This window comes from Ascaphus truei, chromosome 1 (assembly GCF_040206685.1).
Source record: "Ascaphus truei isolate aAscTru1 chromosome 1, aAscTru1.hap1, whole genome shotgun sequence".
In the NCBI taxonomy this organism is placed as follows: domain Eukaryota; kingdom Metazoa; phylum Chordata; class Amphibia; order Anura; family Ascaphidae; genus Ascaphus; species Ascaphus truei.
Genome location: NC_134483.1, coordinates 78,147,780 through 78,169,673, shown reverse-complemented (window position 1 = coordinate 78,169,673; position 21,894 = coordinate 78,147,780).

The window sequence follows — 21,894 nt, the reverse complement described above, 5'->3', positions numbered from 1 at the left end:
TTACTACAGTTCTGATAAATAAGAATGTGATGTACTGTATATATATATATTGTGATGTACTGTATATATATATATAATATTGGACCAGATATTTTTTAATTTAAACTCAAATTTTATCCATTTATTCAAAATATAAGGGTACAGAAAATAAAGTAGGGAAAGTTAGCGGGATGTTGGAAGGGGAATGGGTACAGATTGCTTACAGACAGTATCTTCAGAAATCCAGTTATAGCAATACGTTATCTTTATACATTACTGAGGTATGTACTTTGCAGCTACAGGTAAGCACACAAGCGATATATCATGACAAATTGGAGTTCCTATCTTAATATGTTAATGGAGAGGGTTCTGCAAAAGTCTAGCCACGGCTGCCAGATCGCACTGTATTTGTGAAAGTTGTCGTTGACTAGGCTCGTGAGGTTGCTCATTTGGCAAGTAATTCAAATTTTAGCTTTAATTGGAGAGATATTTGTAACGGAATGTTTTAGCCAGTGTGAAGCTATTACGCATCTGACAGCCGTGGCTATTTGGGAGACAAATCTATTTTCATCTCTACTGAGTACAATCGACGGTCTGTTCAACAAAGTTGCCATGGGTCAAGGCAAAAACTCTGGGACAACTTCCTCTGGAGCTATCTATTTATTTATTTTTTTATTTATAATTTTTTTTACCAGGAAGTAAAACATTGAGAGTTATCTCTCGTTTTCAAGTATATCCTGGGCACAGAATTAAGATGACAAATAATACATGGATACAAATACAATGGAGTGCGGGGAGGAGAAGAGGGGAGGAGTAACTGTTTTTGTCACTAAAGCATATAACAAATGTATGGCTTTAAATGTTATTTTCCTACTGGCTCTCGCTGTCCCGTACTATAAAAGACTTGCATGTGGCTCCCCTGCTCAGGTGCAGGGAGAATGTTATGTGAGCTGGTGATAAGGAAGCTGGGTAACCTTCTTGTAAACCTGACTCTGCTATCCGAGAGATATCATTCTATTCCTATCACTATCTGCCCATGAGATAGAAGCAGAGAAATACAGTAGCTTGTCAGAACCGTAAACAGGAAACAAACAGACGTGATGTCAAGACACCAGGTATTTTGTAGTTGTGTTTAATGATGCTTTGTCCCTCATTATCAATGGCAATCAAAATCTGGCCCAGACATTTCTAGTGAACCCTTTCACTGCCAAAGACACTGCACAGTACTGTTAGCGATGATTAAAAACTGCAGTACCCTTTAGCAAACTGACATCTTTCATCCTGTTTGTTTTATAATTACATGCTCTTTATGGATTTTTTTTTTTACATCTGGGTATGAGCCATATCCTAAAAAGCATGATGGTTAATCCCAGAAATAATATCATTTATGTGGTTTTGACAGAGCTCATACATCTTCTGATCCAAAAATCTACTGGACGATTTAACAAGTATAGGATCAGGATTCTACATACATAATTATGTAATTATCCGGTACCTTTGATCTGTGGACGATTTTATTTAAAATTATTTTTTTCAAAGCCTTAAAAATGGCTGCAGTTTTCTTCCTACCGGGAGCTCCTTCACTGTGGCAGCACATGGTGTTAATATGTTCCTCAAAATTAACCAAATGCAGTTGGGGGGGGGGTGCATCTCTTATTGTGCAAAATGATGCATTGTGTGTCTCGCAGTGAAAGGGTTAAAGAATGTAGGCAGGGGACTAGTTTAGGTTTAAAAAAAAGATATCAAATTCAGTGACTTTACAAAATCCGTTCACCTGCACAGAAAATGCTCCCGGAGAAACGAGAGCGCGGGGAGAACACTGCGGGGAACGGAGATGCAGCTGCCTCAGGCAAGACACAGGGGCGTGTGCATGTTATATAGTCTATTCCCTTTAATAAATCCCTTTGCTGCTGGGATACACTCTTCAGATCCTCTTGACTTTTGGATACTCCCACCACATGTGCAGGTATGTGCCTCGGTTTCCACCTTGTTATGAACATAGTGGAGGTGTACCTGGGGACATTTTAGTCTAATGGGGGAGTAGTGCCAACGGTATAGAACTGTATAAGCATTCTCCTTGATGGAGGTGCAAATTGAGCTCTTAGACACTGCATCGAATATGTTGTCCCAATCCTCCTCCTCCAATGTCTCTCCCAAATCCCTCTCCCATTCATTAATGAACCCCGGGGGTTTAACTGTGACTTTATTGGTAAATAGAACGTAGAGGCTCAAGATTCTACCCTTAGTGGAACCAGGGTCTATTCACATTTTTTCAAAGTGGGAGAGGGAATCTTTGGGGTTCTTTAGTTCGAAAATGCTTATGAGTTGTAGGAAGCGGAATACTTCTCTTTTTGCTTTTTCTCTGTCAGGGAAGAATACATCCAGAGGGGTTGGGTTTGTTCTCCTCCCTAAAAGAAAAGAAGAATTGGGGTACCGGATCCAGATCTTCATGGCGGATGGAATCGGATGCAGTTTCAGGCCTTTGCGGTACGTGAGCTTCCTGATTCCCTGGGAGTCAGAGAGCCAACACTTCTAAAGGTAAGTAAAATATTGAATGTATGTAAATTTATTTTTTAACAGGTTTTTCGATGTAATTTTTTTTGGGGTCATTTTTTCATTGCACATTGACTGCTAATGTATTAATCTGTATCACTTTAGGGTACAGACCAATACATTATTAGGTCAATAATTTGATTTTAATTGTTTGCTTTGTATTGAGTGTGATTTTTTTCTATGTGTGTTTATTATATGGATGTAATTGTTTGTCATTTTCCTGCATTCATTTGAATTTTTTTGCCGATTGATTTTCTTTTTAATTATGGATGTCTTGTGTGGGGTAATGCTTTTAATGGTTGTGGCACCGAGTTGTTTTATTAATTAATTGTTTTGTTGGTTAATTGTTGAATTAATTCCTTGTTGTGTTGGTTAGTGCTTGTATTAATTGCATTTGTTGGCTAGTGTTTTAATTTATTTAATTGGGGTGTTTAGGTGTTTTGGAAGGGTTTATTAGTGTGTCTTTTGTGCATTAATGTATTTTGATTAGGTGCCCATTGAGTGTTATTGTGGATTGACTGTTTTGTTTTTGTTTCAAAGTTTTTTATTAGGCATTTATACATTTCACATGATTACAGACATATAAAATATTTTGGCCTAATACAGGGTTTTTTAGTTTTTGTTGGTGTTCGTCGGGGAAAAAAGTCTCAACGTTCCCCCGACCCTCCGGGGTCTGCAGGAGCAGCGTGAGTATAGAAACAGAAAAGTGAGAAGAAGGGGTAGAGGGGAGGGAGGTGGAGGGGGGGGCATTGCCTCTTTTCTTCTCTGCCTCTATTACTAGGGTTTCTGTTCTATCTTGGCTCCTTTTCTATTCTTATGAGGTGGTTTAGCGTTGGAGTGCCATTTGGGTCAACCATGAGTCCCATGTCTTATAGAAAGAGACAGTGGACCTTTTCAAAAAGGCTGACAGTCTCTCCATTTCCATCACCTCTTGTATCCTTTTTTTTACTGTTTGTTTAGAGGGGGACACACCTTCTTCCAGGCGGCCGCCACCGCACATCTAGCCGCTGTAAGAATGAAGGAGACTAATTTGCCTGTTGGTCGGTCCAATGTTTCTAAGGGCTTGGCCAGCAGGTAGGTCAGCGGGTCAATGGGTATTGTGAGGTCTGTGACCTCTTCTATTAAATTTTGTATGGTTTCCCAGTATTTCTGAATTTCCGGACATGTCCACCAGATGTGGGCCATGTCCCCCTTTTGACCGCAGCCTCTCCAACATAGATCGGAAGCCAGGGGGTAGATTTGATTTATTCTAACTGGGGTAAGATACCAGCGAAACAGTATTTTATATATATTTTCTTTGATTGTGGTACATATGGAAGTTCCTGAGGCTGTTTCCCAAATACTTTCCCAATCCTCTCGGTCTATAACTATATTTAATTCTGCTGCCCAATGCAGCATACAGTCGTGGGTGGGGGCTTCTACTGCCCTCTCCAGTTCTGCACAAATTTGCGTTATGAGACCTTTCTGATGGCCTGTTTCTCTACAGTGCCGCTCGAAACCAGTGAGAGGGGGAAATTCCAACGTTGGGGATAATGTTTGAATAAAGTGTCGGATTTGTAGGTACTTGAAGACGTTCAGCCCTACTATTTCATATTTGGTTTGTATGCTTTGGAAACTCAGGAACTGTCCAAAGCTCAGGAGGTCGACAACCACTCTAATGTTTTTTGTTTTAAATTGATCGAATTGTCTGGGCTCACAACCAGGTGGGAATTTTGGATTTTTATGAATTGGTGTAAGTTGAGAATAAGGTACTGTGAGTTTGAATTTGAATTTGCATTTCGTCCAGGTCTCCCATGTGTGTCTCATCGGACCTAACTTGAATTTACTATTCTGCATGTCTTCCCTGCTCAGGGACCAAAGGCAAGCTGGCAGTGAGGGCGTCCCGGCATAATACGTTTCTATATCTAGCCAGCAGTATTGGTTTGGGTTGGCGTTCCAGACTACTACCTGTCTCAATTGGGTGGCTTGGTAGTATCTTGTGATGTCTGGGACTCCAAGTCCTCCTCTCCCCCTTGTAGCCAAAAGAACTCTTCTGGTACCTCTGGGTTTTTTACCCTCCCATATAAAATGGAAAATTAGTTTTTGAATGTTCTTTAATTCTGAGCCAGGGATGTGGACTGGGAGAGTCTGGAAGAAGTATAGTAATCTAGGGAGTATATTCATTTTAACCGAGATCATTCTCCCGATCCATGATATCTGATACCCTCCCCATTTATCTAGGTCTTGTTTGATTTTTTGAAACAGGGCCGGGTAATTATGTTGATATAGGGATTGGTAGGTCCTTGATATCTTGACTCCCAGATATTAGATACACGAGGAGCTGCAATGGTAATTAAAGTTTAGTTTGAGGAGTTTCACCTCTGGCTCTGGCAGGCTTAGATTCAGAGCTTCCGATTTGTCATTATTAATTTTGTACCCTGAGATTCTTCCAAAATCCTGGAGTTCTTTTTGAAGGTTGGGTAGGGAAGTTTGGGGTTTGGAGAGAGTTAAGATGACATCATCTGCGAATAGGGATATTTTATGCTGCCTGTGCCCAATTTCTATTCATTGGATGTCTATATTGGCTCGTATTGCCGATGCCAGGGGTTCTATGGTTAGTGCAAAGAGGAGAGGGGATAGGGGACATCCCTGCCGAGTTCCATTCGTTTTCTCGAATCTCTGGTTACTGCACCCTGGTAATTTTACCGTTGCTGACGGGTTTTGGTATAGTCTACGGACCCCCTCTAGATATGCGTCTTTGAAGCCAAATTTGTGCATGTGTGGTCCAGGAATAGCCAATCTATTCTATCGACCGCCTTCTCTGCATCTAGGCTCAAAAGTAATGCTTTGGTTCCTGTGAGGTGGACATGATCAATAATGTTAATTATCTTCCGAGTGTTGTCTGAGGCTTGCCTGCCCGCGACAAATCCTACTTGGTCAATATTTATTAATCTCGGTAAGATGGGGTTTAATCTGTTTGCAAGTATTTTACTATATAATTTGAGGTCGCTGTTGAGAAGGGAGATTGGACGATAGCTTCCACATTGCATCGGGTCTCTGCCTTCCTTGTGTATAATAGCCAGGTTGGCAAGAGACATTGATGAGGGGATTTGGTTCCCTTCCATAAAGTGATTGAATGTTTTTAAGAGATGCGTGGATAGTGTGGGCAAGAATCTCTTGTAATAGACATTGGTAAAACCGTCAGGGCCAGGAGACTTAGTGATTTTTAGTGATTTGACCGCCTCTTCCAGTTCCTCTTTTGAAATCTCAGCATTGAGGACTGTGTTTTCCTCTTCCGTTAATGTAAGAAGTTGACATTTGTTTAAATATTGCGTTATTAATTCAGTTGCTATCGGTTCAGGTCGGCCATTTTTAGATCTTAGGTTATAGAGTTCGGTATAGTATTTTGTGAATTCTGCTGCTATTTTGCTGTCACAATATTGTATCTCACCAGACCTACTCTTGATCGCCGTTATCTGGGATTTTTTGTACCCCTCTCAGTTTACTGACCAAGAGTTTGTCGGCTTTGTTACCCTTGTCATAATATTGTTGATTGGTCCATTTGAGGGCCTTCTCAACATCCTCCAGCTGGGTTTGTCTAAGTTTCGTTCTGGCTGTTAGCAGTGTTTTGTATATTTTTTTTGATGGGTTAGCTTTATGGGTTTGTTCTATTGTTTTGATGTTATCTGTGAGTTCCTTGATTAGCTTTTGGCGGACTTTTTTCCTGTGGGACGCAATGGAAATAAATTTCCATCTAATGGCTGCCTTATGGGCTTCCCATAGGATTGCTGGGGAGGAAACGGATCCTGGGTTGAAAAAGAAGTAGTCCTTAAGTGTGGATCTAATCTCCCTTTCTATCTCAGGATGGTTTAGTAATGAGTCATTTAGTCTCCAAGAGTAATTTGTTTTTTTTCCGAAGGGGATTGATAGGGTCAGGATGATCGGGGCATGATCAGACCAAGTGATTGGGCCAATGTCTGAGCCAATGGTTGCCGCCAACACATTTTTGGTGGCCAAGAAGTAGTCTATTCGAGAGTAAGTCTGGTGAGGTGCTGAGTAGAAGGTGTAGTCTCTCTGATCCTGATGCTGGGATCTCCATACGTCTACCAGTGAGAACTCGCTCAGGATTCCTCTAAACCTTTTCCCTATGATTTGGGAGTGGGTTGTACGAGGAGGGCCCATTGTGGTCGATCTGTCCTCGGTGGGGTTTAAGACCATGTGTAAGTCTCCTCCCACTAACATCGATGACAGATATCCCGGGTCAACGCCCTCGAGAACAGTTTGTAAGAATTCCGCTTGATTCTCGTTAGGGGCGTACACATTAATCAGAGCAATTGCCGAGCCCGCTAGGGAGCCATATACCACTAGAAATCTACACTCTGGGTCCATTGTTGTTTTGACATGATTGAATGGGGTGCCTTGTCTGATTAGGATAGCCACTCCCCTTTTTTTACTACTAAATGATGCAAAAAAGCACGTTGGGAACACTTTTTTAAATAAATTTGGGGGCTTTTGGGATGTGAAGTGGGTCTCCTGTAAGAATATGATGTCCCCCCCTGTTTTTTTCATGTCTTGAAGGGCTAACTTTCTTTTCCTATTATTTTGTAGGCCTTTGACATTAAGCTAGGTGATCTTGATCGGGGCCACTTTAGCCATCGGGTCTTTTTGTTGTATTTGACCCCATGGCCCTACCTTTCCCACTAGGGAGGGTCTGGATTTTATATCTTGCTTGCTCTTTGTACCCCAGCAAGCCACTAGGACAGGTATGTGTTTCAGTCAGGGTGAGCCTACTGGGCCAAGGAGATATGGGGTGGGGGCGGGCGGAAAGGGGGGGTGAAGATCTGCTGGGACAGGGCCAGCAGATAGAGAAGAGAGATGAATAGGTCCAGGTTTGGGCCTAATAGAGTATTGCCAGGTCTCCGGGCAACCGGCATGCGGGCTGGGGAGCCCTTCGGGGGGTGGTTCCAGCATCGGTGGATGATGGCCATCAGAGGGGGCCAGACCCTCTTGTGCATTTTTTTAGAACCAACCATTGGCACCTTTGCCCCCCACCTCCCCTTGGAGTTATAAGTTTTCTGTTGTTAGTTCTCCAGTGGGTGAGGAGGGGGGATGGGGGGAGGGAGGGGGAGAGGGAGGGGGGGGGGAGGGGGGAAGGGGGGAGGGGACATGGGAAGGTAAAAAGGGGGAGGGTGAGTGGGGGAAGGGTGGGTGGGGTGGAGGGGGGTGGGTGGGGGGAGGGTGGGTGGGGGGGGTGAGTGGGTGGGGGGGAGAGTGGGTGGGGGGGGATGGGGGGCAGAGTGGGTGGGGGGGAGGGTGGGTGAGGGGGGAGGGTGGGTGGGGAGGGTTCTAGTATAGTAAACTCTTTGACCTTCTACGTGGTGAATATCCCCTTCTTTAAACATTTCAAAACATTTAACAACACTTCTGGCAACATCCTTATCAGTGGGTGGGGAAGTGGGGGAAGTGGATGGACTGGGCGCTTCCTAAACAATATAGTAATCAGTGTGATAAGTGACACACCTTAAGTACACACAATAAACCTATCACCATATAGTGTTAAATAAAATAAAAAACAGTGTACAGCAGCAGCTCAACTTCCTCTGATGGGATCGTTCCTAATCCCAGGATGTGAAGTATTCTTTTCTTGGGGTTGAGGAGGAGCGCTGGATCTCGTGATATGTAAAAAAATATAAATATATATAGTGCAGATGGTAATTCACTGCTTTAAACAATGTAAAACATAAGAAATGAACTCACAAAAATCGTATAAAATCACTGCATGTCAGATATCCTTCTCTCTCTGACTGGAGCCCTTTGTGTTACTGGAGTCTGTATCCTCTCAGTGAAGTGGATGATATGAAAAATAAAGAAAACCACAAATAGTGCAAATAGTATGAACTATACAAATGTATTATGCACAGGTTATCAGGAAACTCACATTTTCCATTATAAAGTTGGGTGGTGGAGAGAACCGCCGATAGAAGCAGGCTGCTGTTCGGTGCTTCACTTTCCCCTCTCAGTGTAGTTCAATGCCAATCTATGCCGTCGCGTCACTTCCGGTTTCGCGTCACGGGTGAGGGCGGGAAGCCAGAATGGGAGTGATCTCAGCAGTGGTTTGCCAGTCCTTCCAGGCGCAGAATCTCTCAGAACTCTAACTCTGACGAAGCTGTTGCGATACGCGTAGAGTTAGAGTTCTGAGAGATTCTGCGCCTGGAAGGACTGGCAAACCACTGCTGAGATCACTCCCATTCTGGCTTCCCGCCCTCACCCGTGACGCGAAACCGGAAGTGACGCGACGGCATAGATTGGCATTGAACTACACTGAGAGGGGAAAGTGAAGCACCGAACAGCAGCCTGCTTCTATCGGCGGTTCTCTCCACCACCCAACTTTATAATGGAAAATGTGAGTTTCCTGATAACCTGTGCATAATACATTTGTATAGTTCATACTATTTGCACTATTTGTGGTTTTCTTTATTTTTCATATCATCCACTTCACTGAGAGGATACAGACTCAGTAACACAAAGGGCTCCAGTCAGAGAGAGAAGGATCTCTGACATGCAGTGATTTTATACGATTTTTGTGAGTTCATTTCTTATGTTTTACATTGTTTAAAGCAGTGAATTACCATCTGCACTATATATATTTATATTTTTTTACATTTCACGAGATCCAGCGCTCCTCCTCAACCCCAAGAAAAGAATACTTAACATCCTTATCAGGCAACATCTTTATCCGGCAAACATGACTAGACAGTTATTTATGAGGGTGAGAGACTCTACTCGCCGCCCTGGTGGTTTATATGATCTTTTCTTCTGCACCTTGGTGTGGTTGCTGCTTTTCTGAGATCTGTATATGTATGTGATCTCAATATACATTTATCTCACATGCTGTTCTCTGCAGTGTAAGGGGAAGGGGAGGGGGGAGGGAGGAGGGGGGGGCGGATGGAGGAGGGGGGGCAGAGGGAAGAGGGGGTGACGGAAGGGGGGGAGGGAGGGAAGGATAGGGGGAGGGGTTTGCTTGGGTTGTGATGGTACCCCTTTCAAATTAATTTTAAAAAAAATTCCGCGAAACATTTTGTCTTGCTACTGCGGGGGGCGTGTATTTATGTTTGTGCTGACCGCGGATCTACTCGTAGCCATTTTATACGTGCAATATACCAGTACATTCAGCAACCTTAATAACAGTAAACAACGTGAACAAACCTACTAACATGTGTGGGGATCTGCGCCTTAACAGTTTTACAGGGTACACATTACTTCACAAACATTGGTAAGGGTAGGGACACCGTTTCCTATGGCCTAGCATGCGAGTGGGAGTAACCGCTTAGTGAGGCTCATTGTAGCCGCTTGCCCAGCCTTCTAATTTACCACTTTTTCCCCAAGTCCAGCACATTAGCTTAGTCCCGACAATTTGCACCGCCCAGGGGGGGCTAGATTCTGGGGCCTATCAATAGCGCCAAGTGTCCGCTCCGGATGAGTATTTCCATTTGTCAGGTAGTTGGTGGAGCGTCTCCTAAGCTGCAGGTCAGATCTGGGGTCCCTGTTGTACCGACGGGGCAGAAAGGCCGTTATGGCTCAGTGCTCTAACACCCCCCCGGCTCGGAACCCCAGACTAACCCACCGAGTGCCCTCCTCCCCCCTATTTGGATCTGCATCTGCAGTCATGCTTTGGCCCGATAAACTAGGCTGGGGGGTTGGGTTACTCACGCTTGTTGGGGCTTCCTGCCCTTCACCCGGAGGTCCCAGTTCTCGTGGGATTCCAGATCTCTGGGCAAACCGAGTCGCGCAGGAGGTTGGGTAAGCCTTAGGTCGGGGGGGGGGGAAACAAAAATACGAGAGGGGTCGAGGTGCGCCCCTACCCGCTCCCGCGTTCCTCCGCCTTTGCGTGTAGCTGGGCTGCTCATCTCTGGTCGCCTCGGTCCTCGGTCCCCTTGTCAGGTAAGTGCTGCTGGTAGGGTGTGGGGCGTCGGGGTTGATTTTGGGTGCGGCGTTGTTCTTTGCTGGCTGCTTCCCTCCCGTGGGCGTAGTGGTGGGTTGATCCTCGGCAGCGTTCGCTTCCCATTTGCTGCGCTGTCTTGGTGGGATTTTTAGATCATTGTGCGGCTCAGTGTTTTAGTAGGGGCCGCAGGCGGGGGCAGGGTTTTGTTATTTATTTCTGTGGTCCCTCTGCCCCGCCAATCTTTCAGAGGCCCTGATCGGAGGTTCTGCCGGGCCGGTGGTTTCAGCACTCCAGCTAGGAGGGGGCGTGAGGTTTAGCGCCTTAGCAAATTGTTCCATTTCCTCTGGGTGCTTGATCGAGAGGAACTTGCCGTTTCGTTGAACCAGCAGTTTGAATGGGAACCCCCACTTGTATTTGACCGCGTTATCTCGCAATAAGACAGTTAGTGGTCTTAGCTCCTTGCGGCGGTTGACCGTGAGTTTGGAGAGGTCATTGTAAATTTGTAGGGGGTCCTCTCTGAACGTGATGGGTTCTTTAGTTCGGCAAATCTCCATTATCCTCTCCTTCACTGATTACCTATGGAGACGGATAATCACGTCTCTCATCCGTTCCGGTTCCTCCGATCGTGGGCCCAGTGAGCGGTGCGCCCTGTCCATTTCTAGGTCTTTATGTTCAAAGTCCTCGCTTAGTGATGTGAAAAAGTCCAGGAGGTAGGCCTTTAATTGTCCCGGGAGCACCGATTCGGGGATACCGCGTATCCGGATATTTTGCCGCCGGTCGCGGTTCTCCTGGTCTTCCAGGCACTCGCGGAGGATTTGCACTTCTGCCCCGAGTTGGTATATTTCGTTTGCGGCCAATTCCTGGGCTTGCGCGGTGTCCGCCATTTTGGTCTCTAGGGCCGATGTACGTTCTGTGAGGCCTGTAATTTCCTGCTTCAACTCAGTGACTGCGGCTCTTAGATCTGCCTGCAGTGACGTGTGCAGGTTGTCGAGCATCCCGGCCATGAGATCCTTCATGTATTCGCGGGTAAGCGTTTCTTCTGCTTGTGCGGGTTCCGCCGATCGGTCCCCATCTGAGGCAGTTTGCTTGGGGCCTCGTGCGCTAGATGGTCCCACGCCATCTTGGTTTCTGGATGCCGCCTCTGAGCTCCGTGGGGAAGGGGCAAAGTATCTGGTAACTGCCTGCGCTGCCTGGGCTTTTTGTCTGCCGGCCATATCTGCAGGGTATATGCTCCAGGGGGTTCGTTTTTGAGGGGGAGATTTTGGGGGGAAAATATCTGTTAGTTTATACGAGGGTCTGAGGAGCTCCTCTCCTACATGACCATCTCCGTTAGCGTCCTGGCCACGCCCCCGGCTTGACTGCTTTTTAAAGCCCTTGCAGTCAGCAGTTAACAGACATACCCTAGCTGCTTGCCTACAGTAGCTAGGAGTTTAACCTGATTGCTGGAGCGCATTCATACTGCATGCTCTCTCTAATGTAGACCGACTGTGACTATCATAATCTACATATTAAAATGGCTCAAAAGATCAGATTTGTATATTAAAAAAAGAAACACCATTTTATTTTAGAACGGAAACCAATACTAAAAGAAAAAACGGTGAAATTGCCAAGCTTTATGAAAAATATGTTTTTTTTTTTAAAAACAACAACAAAAAAACAGCTTTACTGTATTACTTTTCGTCGCAATTGAGATCTATTGGTAATGTAGAAACAGGTTTTTTTGTATTAATTATTTTTTTATATAAAATGGTAATGTACTGTATATGTAGTATACTGTAAATAATCTCATGAATAATGTTCTATACCATTCTATACATTGACTACAGTATGTACCACATTGAATTATCAGTCTAACATATTCAGGAAATCATTGGTGAAAATGTTATACTTGTATAGATGATCAGCTTTGCTGGAATCCACTTGTGGCTCCCTTTGTAAGAGTCCCTCTGTAGTATGATACTTCTATTAAAATTCAGTTTCCAGTGATGACAAAAGATACAAAAGCAATCAGACATCCAATTTAATTGCTCTCTTACCCATCTGCCTCCTTTTAAAAAAATCAATCATTTAAAATTCTAAAGGAACAATGTAGAATGTGCAGAGCAGACAAAGGGCAAACAAAGTAATCCATGTCCTTCAAATCAACATCTCATAGAAAAACGGCTAATCTACAGTATGTCAGGTAAGAAAATAATTTAAAAAATCTTGCTTAAAATATATGAAGAAATGGTACATTTTACAAGAAATGTTAATTACACATAGCTGGTAATCAAAATACATGTACTGTATGTTCTATGTTTCTAACTTTTGAAATTGTCTTGTAAAAACATATTTCTACATTCAATATAAAGGTGGGGCATTAGTTTAATATCTAAATCACAGAAATGTTAAGAGCTGCTCTAGAGGTTAAGTCTTTAATTATACATTGTAATCATATTACTAGTTTAAAGTTCAACATGTGTTAAATACTGATGACATTTTCTTTTCTTGTTTGAAGTGACTGTAGGCTAATTTTGTTTAACCTAGACAGTGCTCTGTGGCTGTAGATTAATGTTGGACAGGGACTACAGTACATGGGTCCCTGTGCCTGCCTCTTATATCAACATGTATCCCTTTATGTCCCACATCTGTCAGGTTCCACGGCATCTGCAAAACAGTAGAGGACAACGTCCTCTCATGTTTAAGCAGAAAGAGGGGGGCTTTGCTGTCTTGTGATCATGTAAAAACAATCATATAACTCCAAGAGCCCTATGTCTGTGGCTTTGGAGCAACATGGAATGAAAATACTGTAAAACAAATCCTGCTGCACATTCAATCACATCAAAGGATTTGGTGTACTACTACAGTACAGTACTAAATACTGTAGAAGCCTACACAGAGTTTGATATTTGTATTTTAATTTGTGTTTTCTACATTAGCATACTGTATGCACAATTTGCTTATCAATGTCTGGGGAGAAAGTAAAACACTTTAGATGCTCAACCTGACACCAATTTAAACAGAGTGGGATACGTCAGCAGATATTATTTTTAGCTACACACTTCAAGGCCTTAATAGCTAAATAGTAATAGTTGGAACAAAATAGATACATAGTAATGAGTGAAGATGAGAGTATCCAGGCTGAATCCATCAAGCTATACTGAGGTAAGGCGATCCATGCTTATTTGAGATGTGCATGTCATGAAGTTCACAAAATTGTTAGTGAAGATTTATATGCACCAATATTACATGTTTATGGACATATTTAAATTAGCTATCCCTCATACTAGATTCTTTTTTTAACCTTCCCGCTTCATTTGTTTAAAGCTCTAGGGACCCCACAGCTCCCAAGATACGTACTGGTGAAGTTACCAGGTATACGTCTCCCTCAGTACATTTAAAGAAAAAACCTACAGTATGAGGTTTCGAATGCTTTGTCCAGTACACAATAACTTCATCTATGAAAAACGTTAAGATCCACTCAAATGTATCACAATCTACTTCAAATCTACTTTTTTCCAGGACCAATATGATTACTAGAACTTTGAACTACATCTATGGAAAACATAATAGCTGCCAAATCTCAGGCTAATAGGAAGTCACAACATCATCAGTTGAAGGTTTCTATTGGACGGTGTAACAGCAGACTTATCCCTGTTCACAAATGTGCCTCTAATCCAGCAGTGTGGTGGTTAACTACTAGTAGCAAATTAACTAACATCACCTGCCTGATTAGAGGTGGTAGAAAAAGCCTGCCTTTGAGACAGGAAGTAACTTCTTAGCTCTGACTGAGAGCTGAACTTGGGAGAGAGAGCAGAGATTGTCTTTGATTCTCACAACAGTCTTAAGCCCTGCTAGAAGAAACAGCAGAGCTGCTTACAAGACACAGGGAAAACTTCTGAACCTGAATGCTGACACACCCTGAGGGAAAGGAGCTGAACCAGAGAAGATTTTCCCTCCAATGAACAGATAAGACTTTCATTATTAAGAGACTGCTTATATCTGCTTATTTCATGCTATATGTTTTGGGGCTGCGAGACATGCTTGACTTGAGGAGTTGTGAATTAATTGCATGGTATTTTCACTAGAAATACTCTCAAGTGAATAGAAGCTTTGTCCCCCTCCCCCCCCCCCTGTGTTTGGATGATTTCCTGATGAAAAGGAAAAGGCACAATAAAGCCTATTATAATTTCACCTTATAAAAGCCTCCAATTGTGTACCTCTGTGAACGTCCGTCTACAGATGGCCATTTCCATTCCCTTTACAAATTCTGTAAAAAAATTTAAAGGTGTGTAGTACCGGTTCACAAATGCACAGGGTGGGTTTGAGGACCTGTTCTTCTGTTCACACTGTATAGGGGAGTAGGTAATTTTGGACCCACTGGGTCTTGTTTGTGGCCTTGGGAGGTACCCTTGCACACAAACAGGGGTGAAGGCCTGTTGCTTTCAGGATCCTCCTCACTATCACTGTGTAAAGTCAGTAATCCTCATCAACAGGAACCACATACCTATAATCATCACTTGTACTCTACAAAGTTTACTTTCTCACCATTTTGATGTTATAGATATGATTATAGTTAGTAAGACTAGGTTTAATTGATGCTCAGCATGGCAATTACAGTGTACAACTACTGCTTGAAAACAGTTTGCATCAGGCAGCCAAATAGTAGACTCCAATTCCTATCCATAAATAATGTACCATGTCCATGTTTTCCACCCTCAACAGAAAATGAATTGTTGTATATTATTGAGACTTACCAATGTAGCCTCATGGCTGGTCACATTGCCCTCATGAAATCCACCATGGACACGTTTCTAATCCTATGTGCTTGTGGAGTCTCAGTAAAGAGACTAATGGGCGATCAGGATTAACACAGCGGGTGTCCCTGCATCTGAATGGTGCTCCCACTGTGTGAATCCAACCGGACCGCATCAGTCTGTAAGAGATACACATTGATAGTAGACAGAATCAGTTGCTCTCCCTGAGCACCTCTAACAGGCAATCGCACCTGTTTTTTGTGGGTAAAGGGTTAGTTGGTAGGGGTGAATGGAGTAGTTGCTCCAGGGTGGGTGACTAAGCATACAGGAAAGGTTAAACAAAAAGAACGATCTCTACCAATTAGGCTAAAATAAAATAGTGATGTCACAAATAAGGGTTATTTAGTTAAACCCTTTGGCCAACGCTTTATAAGCCTGCAGGCCACACCAAGGCTTAACCAAATTTTGCAGGTACCTACACTGAATATATGTAATTATTGTCCTATGGACTAGTGAAAAATGTGAGAAAGCCTCAAAGGGGTTAAATAAAGCATATGCTTTTGTTATTAGTGCATTTAAAAGCTGGATAAAGCCAGTATCATAGTTACCTTACTTAGACTAACAATTGATATTATAAGACAAGCTTTCATGAGTTCTACTCTCTTCTGCTGTTCAAGTTAAGTTAGTTAGTTAGTTAGTTAGTTAGTTGTAGTCATACTGGAGATTGATATTAATTCGTTTGCATGAATAATTTATTTATAAAATGTTTTACTACGAAGTAATACATTGAGAGTTGCCTATCATTTTCAAGTATGTCCTGGGCACAGAGTTAATTGTTATCATTGATAAAAACAAAATTTAAACCATGGCAAAGGGGGTTGTATAAAAATAAAGAGGTCCTGGGAAACATTAATCAAGGTCTTCACTACTACTTCCATTACTAACAATGCCACCGCCACCAGTGCTACCATGTCTGCAGCAGCAGAGGAAAGAGTGGAAGTGGTTGGGGAGGGCACTTCAACACTCTCTTCCATGAGCCTGGCACCCAGTGCCTTCAGTTCAGTATGAGTGTGTTAGCTGTGGAGGGGGAGGAGGCATTGCAGAAATGTGTGGAGGCTTACCGCTCAACCTTATCATTGTCATTATTCAAGCCAGTATCTGCATGGCAGTGACAACAAGGTCCACCACCACCACAGCCAGTGTCCAGGGATTGAAATGGAGGCAGTGTACACCATTATGGAAGTGCCTCATCAATCATCAGCACAAACCAGGGCAAGGCCACTATTAAAGGTGCCTATTGCTGTATACTAGTGATGAAGATGATGATGACTATGAGGACAATGATGATGGACGCTACAGGTGATACAGTGTCTGGAGGGGAAACCACCTCTTCCCCAATATGAGGGTCTATCATCCTGTTTGTTGCGATATTTTAGTATGTCACCACCAAGAACTCTTCATGGTTGGGGAAAGTTCAATTGCAGTATATGTAGTACCACCATTTGTCTGGGGAGGGAAGGGGTTCACATTGGCATGACTGCCCGGCACGTGTGACTGTGTCATTATCATAGGGAGACCTGGAACCCCACTCCTCATCAGCCTTCTTCTAGGAAGGTCAAAGACCCATTATCACCAGCATCCTCACCACCCCCACAACTTAGAGGAGTGGTAGGACTAGGGTCAATCAGACAGGCAGTTATCTTCCTCACACTGAAGCAGTGTGATCTCCACATTCCCCATTACAACCTGCCCCATCACAGCTAGGACTGAGAACATAGGCAAGCCCAGGGACCATTCAAGTGGTAGTTGGGCATTGAGTGGTTATTCTGTAAGAAAACAGTCAGTGGGGTGAAAGTGTGCTTGAGGCAAGAGATGTCATATTTGAAGACTACATAATAAGGTTTGATCCCACATTGCATGAGTGATTGAACTAAATGTGGGAATTGAACAAAGTTTATACCCCTGTACCATACTCCTCATCATTACCAATCCAAGTTCTTAAAACAATGTGATACCCATGCGCCACAACGCAGAATAAGAGTATGGGTGGCCCACCTTCCATGGGTTATAACTGACCTTATAGCACTCTACCAGTTCAGGGATGCCTTGTGGAAAAGCTACAAAGTAACTGGCACTACCAAGGAGATGATTCACTACAGATGCCTGCAGAACATGTGCACAAGGCAAATACGATATGCAAAAGCACAATATTACTCTGACAATCTTCTACAGAATACATCAAACCCAGCTAACTTCTGGAAGGTTATCAACAATATATTCCAGCCTTCTAACCATCAGCAACCAAGTAATATCACTAAGGGGGATATTACTCAGACAAACCCCACTGACATTGCAAATGCATTCAATGATTACTTTGTGGGGTGTGCTACTAACTTATTAGCGAAACACATCCCAAACCATAACCATTAATCTCATTCTGTGAGTACCCCTATAGTGCCACCCTCTCCCAACACTGCTCACAATTTTCAATTTGTCCCAGTATCTGAAGAGGAGATTACACAAGCACTCCTCCAATTAAAACTAAGCAGCCAATGTGGACCGGACTTACTAAGTTCCTACTACTTGGTGCCCCATCCTTCGCCAAACCAATTTCTTCCATAGTCAACTCTATTCTGTCTGCAGGCCATAACTCTAAGACCTAGAAAACTGCTAAAGTTGTCCCAATCTTCAAAAGTGGGGACAAAAACATTTTCTCAAACTACAGGCCAATCTCCCTTCTCCCAATACTATCCAAAGTCATGGACAAATGTGTTCCCTCCCAATTAAGTGACTACTATACTAAGACAAATTTGCCTAGCCAATTCCAATCTGGCTTTCGCCCCAAACACTCCACCGTAACTACCCTGCTAAAAGTTTGCAATGAAATCCAGTGTGGAATGGAACGGGGACAACTCACTTTTGCAAAGGCTTTTGATACTGTTGATCATGTTATGTTTCTTAATAAACTCCAGTGCTCTGGTATAGGGAAGCATGCTTTAAACTGGGTTAATTCCTACCTATCAGTTAGATCCCAACATGTGTCCATCTCAGACTCTAACTCTAATCCCTTGGATATCACCTGTTGTGTCCCACAAGGCTCTGTTCTGGGGCCCCTAGTGTTCCCCTTAGTGTTCATCAATGATCTTCCTACAGCTGGTAAGGGAGATTCAATACACATGTAGACAAATGACACAATCTTATATGCACACAGCAATAGCCTCTCTGACCTTGAACACATACTTCAATCTGACTTTTTGAGATTTGAAACTTGGATTTCCCAAAACAAACTGTTTTTTAAACACTGAGAAGACTGTATCAATGGTATTTGGGACCAAGGCTAAATTTGTAAAGCTTCCAATAACTGAGCTCCAGATCAGAACCAACGCTAACACCACCCTAACTCCTGTTACTAGTTTTAAATACATGGGCATATGGTTTGACTCCAATTTAACATTCAGGATGCACATTGTTACCCTGACATCCAAAACCTATGCCAAACTAGGTGTATTTATAGAAACAAATCCTCCCCTATTCTGGTGGTCAGAAAGCGTATCGCACAACAGATGCTAATGCCAATTATCGACTATGGGGACATAGTACACGTCTTAGCACCCCAAATCCACCTTAGCAAACTTGACATCCTCTGTTATTCAATATGCCATTTTTTTCTCCAATGTAACTACAACACACATCACTGCGAAATGCTCAAAGAACTAGATTGGCCATCACTTGAGTCTAGGCGCAATGTTAATCTTTCCTGTCTTGCCTTCAAATACTTTCTGGGTAAACTACCCATCTATCTGAACAAGCTCCCCACCCCTACCACATGTAGCACTAATCATCTGAGATCTGACTCCAAAAGACTGTTCATTGTCCCATGGTTCAGCAAAGTATCCAGCCGCTCCTTCTCTTACCATTCATCCTAAAACTGAAACAATCTACCGGAGACTCTGACAACCACCACCAGTTTAAGTTCTTTCATAACTAAAGCTCTCTCACATTTTAATCTGGTCTGTAACTGTTATATGCGCCTATAATATATATTATCTCTAACTGTGCATGCAATGTCTAGTATATAATGTATACCCTGTTTGCATATGTAACTGTATTTGTAACCATGTATTATTTGTCATCCTACGTAACGCTATGCCCAGGACATACTTAAAAATGAGAGGTAACTCTCAATGTACAGTATTACTTCCTGGTAAACACTTTATAAATAAATAAATTACCATGAGTCCCTCATTCCTCCGGGTGGTGGACACTCACAATCCAGTATTGGTTGTAGTCGGCAATAGTACAGGTTGTACAGTGGCACTGGTCATTATCTGGGATTAGCCAGACTCTCTCACTCACAGATATGTGTTTATCCAGTATCAGTTAATTTACTTCAGCCAGGCTCTCTCATTCCTATTCCCCACATGCATATGTCAATGACAGGTGTACTAAATGTTATTACCATTGTTAACACATGTTAATGCACATAATTCTGTGTTTAATACCACGTGTTAACTCCTTAATCATAGTTTTAAGTAGCACTATAATTAAATAATGCATTGTATTAACAGATGTAATAATGTCTGTCACTGTACAAATTACTATGTCAATTGTATGTTGTTATACATTATCCAGCAAGTCTCAGTTGGTACTACCAGTGGTGGGGTGGTTTTGGTGGGTGAAAAGTGGAAACTGGTGTTAATGAGCTGGTGGTGGGTAGGGTACTAGGTGCTTGCTACTGGCTGTTTTGGAGGCCATGGTCAGACAAAAATTGTTCGATTTGCATGTACTGTATGTATATCTTTCTTTATATACAGTAGCACCCACAGTGCACTTAGTGCTTTACAAAAGAGATAATACAGGAAATTATAAAACCACAAATACTATATAGAAAACCAGAGAATAGGAAAGGAAATCCATGCTCTGGAGAGCTTACAGTCTAAGTGGTTGTTCGGAGACATACAGGGGGAGCAGCTATGGCAGTAAGTGCAGTAGATGGCAGTGCTTGGCCAAAATATTTGGTAGGAGTAACTTGGGACATACACTGAACAAGTCAAGCACTGTGCCATGCCAATATATATGTTACATGTTTGGATGGATATGATGTATAAGTGCCGGCTTGTTTAGATCCCCACAAAATATTTCCAAAAGTTCAATTGTACACTGGCGACACACTTTATTCGAGCTCGGCTAGTCCCACGAATTCGGGTATACCTGGGTGTATTGAGGTTTGTGACTGTTTTCTGCCCGAGTGCATTGAAGTATTTTCCAGGCAGGGATTGAAGCATTTTATTCCCGCTGGCTGCAATACTGCACAGTATATATATATATACTGCATTACAATTCATGAATTTATGCCATCTGGTAGACACGCGAAGCATTGCAGCCTATTAAATCCTAATCATTATCATTTAACAGATCAGCCGCCCGTCAGCCAGGCATGAACCCAGGCTGGGAAGGCAAACACAACGGGGCTTGTCAGAGGTGAGGAGCGGCGCATTCCAGGTATCTGCCAGGTACATACTGGGTATTTGCTCGAATAAAGTGTGTCGGTGCAGTAAATGACTATGACAATATAATAATGATGATGCTGAGGCAGGGTGGTGACTGGACTTGTTGGTGGTGGTGGTGATAATGTCATGGGCAGGACAGCAGCACTGGTGGTAGATCAGTTGTTCAGCAAGAACTCAGCAAGCACTTTTCTCTGTTTCTGTTATACTCTCACTTAGTACAGATTTTCTCTCTCGTCTTCAATTCACTACACCCTACTGCTTCACTACACTGCTTGAGTCAAGATTTGCTATAGCATGTACAGGGACGATTTTCACCAATGGTAAGTACCTCTACTTAGAATTTAAGCTTGTAGAGTGTCAGGATATATTACACTTATGCAGGTGATAAAGGGCATTATCACCCTGTAGACTCCTAAAAGAAGGTTAAAGTAGATTTCTCATAATGCTGATTATATTTACAACACTACTCACACGGTTAACTATCAATTTTAATACAGTACACGGGCAAATGAGTACATGAATTTGGTATTCCTGATGTAATGAACAAAGAACATGTGACTATAGCGCTAAAGTGTAAACAAAAAAAGTAATAAAAATCCTTTAAATAAAGATAGGCTGCCTAGTACCTACAGCAACAACATGAAAGATAAAGAAAACCTGGCGCCAAATGTTCATATGGAAAGTCCTGTGATCTTCAAAGAATCTGCACAAGTCCTTAAGAGGCCATAAAACGAAAAGAAAGAAAACAAACACACACCATAGAGCACAACTGTTGGGTAACTCAGTATACACTATGCAACATACAGAAATAAAACTCCTAGTGAACAAACTACAAAACATATCATTTATTAAAAAAATGATGAACTCTGTCATAAGAGACAACACTGAATCAATGGAGGGCAGCTTGTCATCCGGAGATGCTGTAAGTAGGGTTTTGATTTTTCCCATCTCCGGATGACAAGTCCCGGATGACAAGTTTCTAGTCCCTTTAGAAAAAGTCTGTGCTCAGTTACACCTTCTGATTTCAAAAGAATATCAGACACTTTATAATCTTTCTGATTAAAAACCTTGATACATTGAGTTACAGCCAGTTCTCTTATGTGCTGTGTGCTGACTTTCTGACTCTCTTAGCAATAAGCATTAGTAGTACTGTGACCACATCCAGCACACCCTCCAACACACCATCCCCTATGTG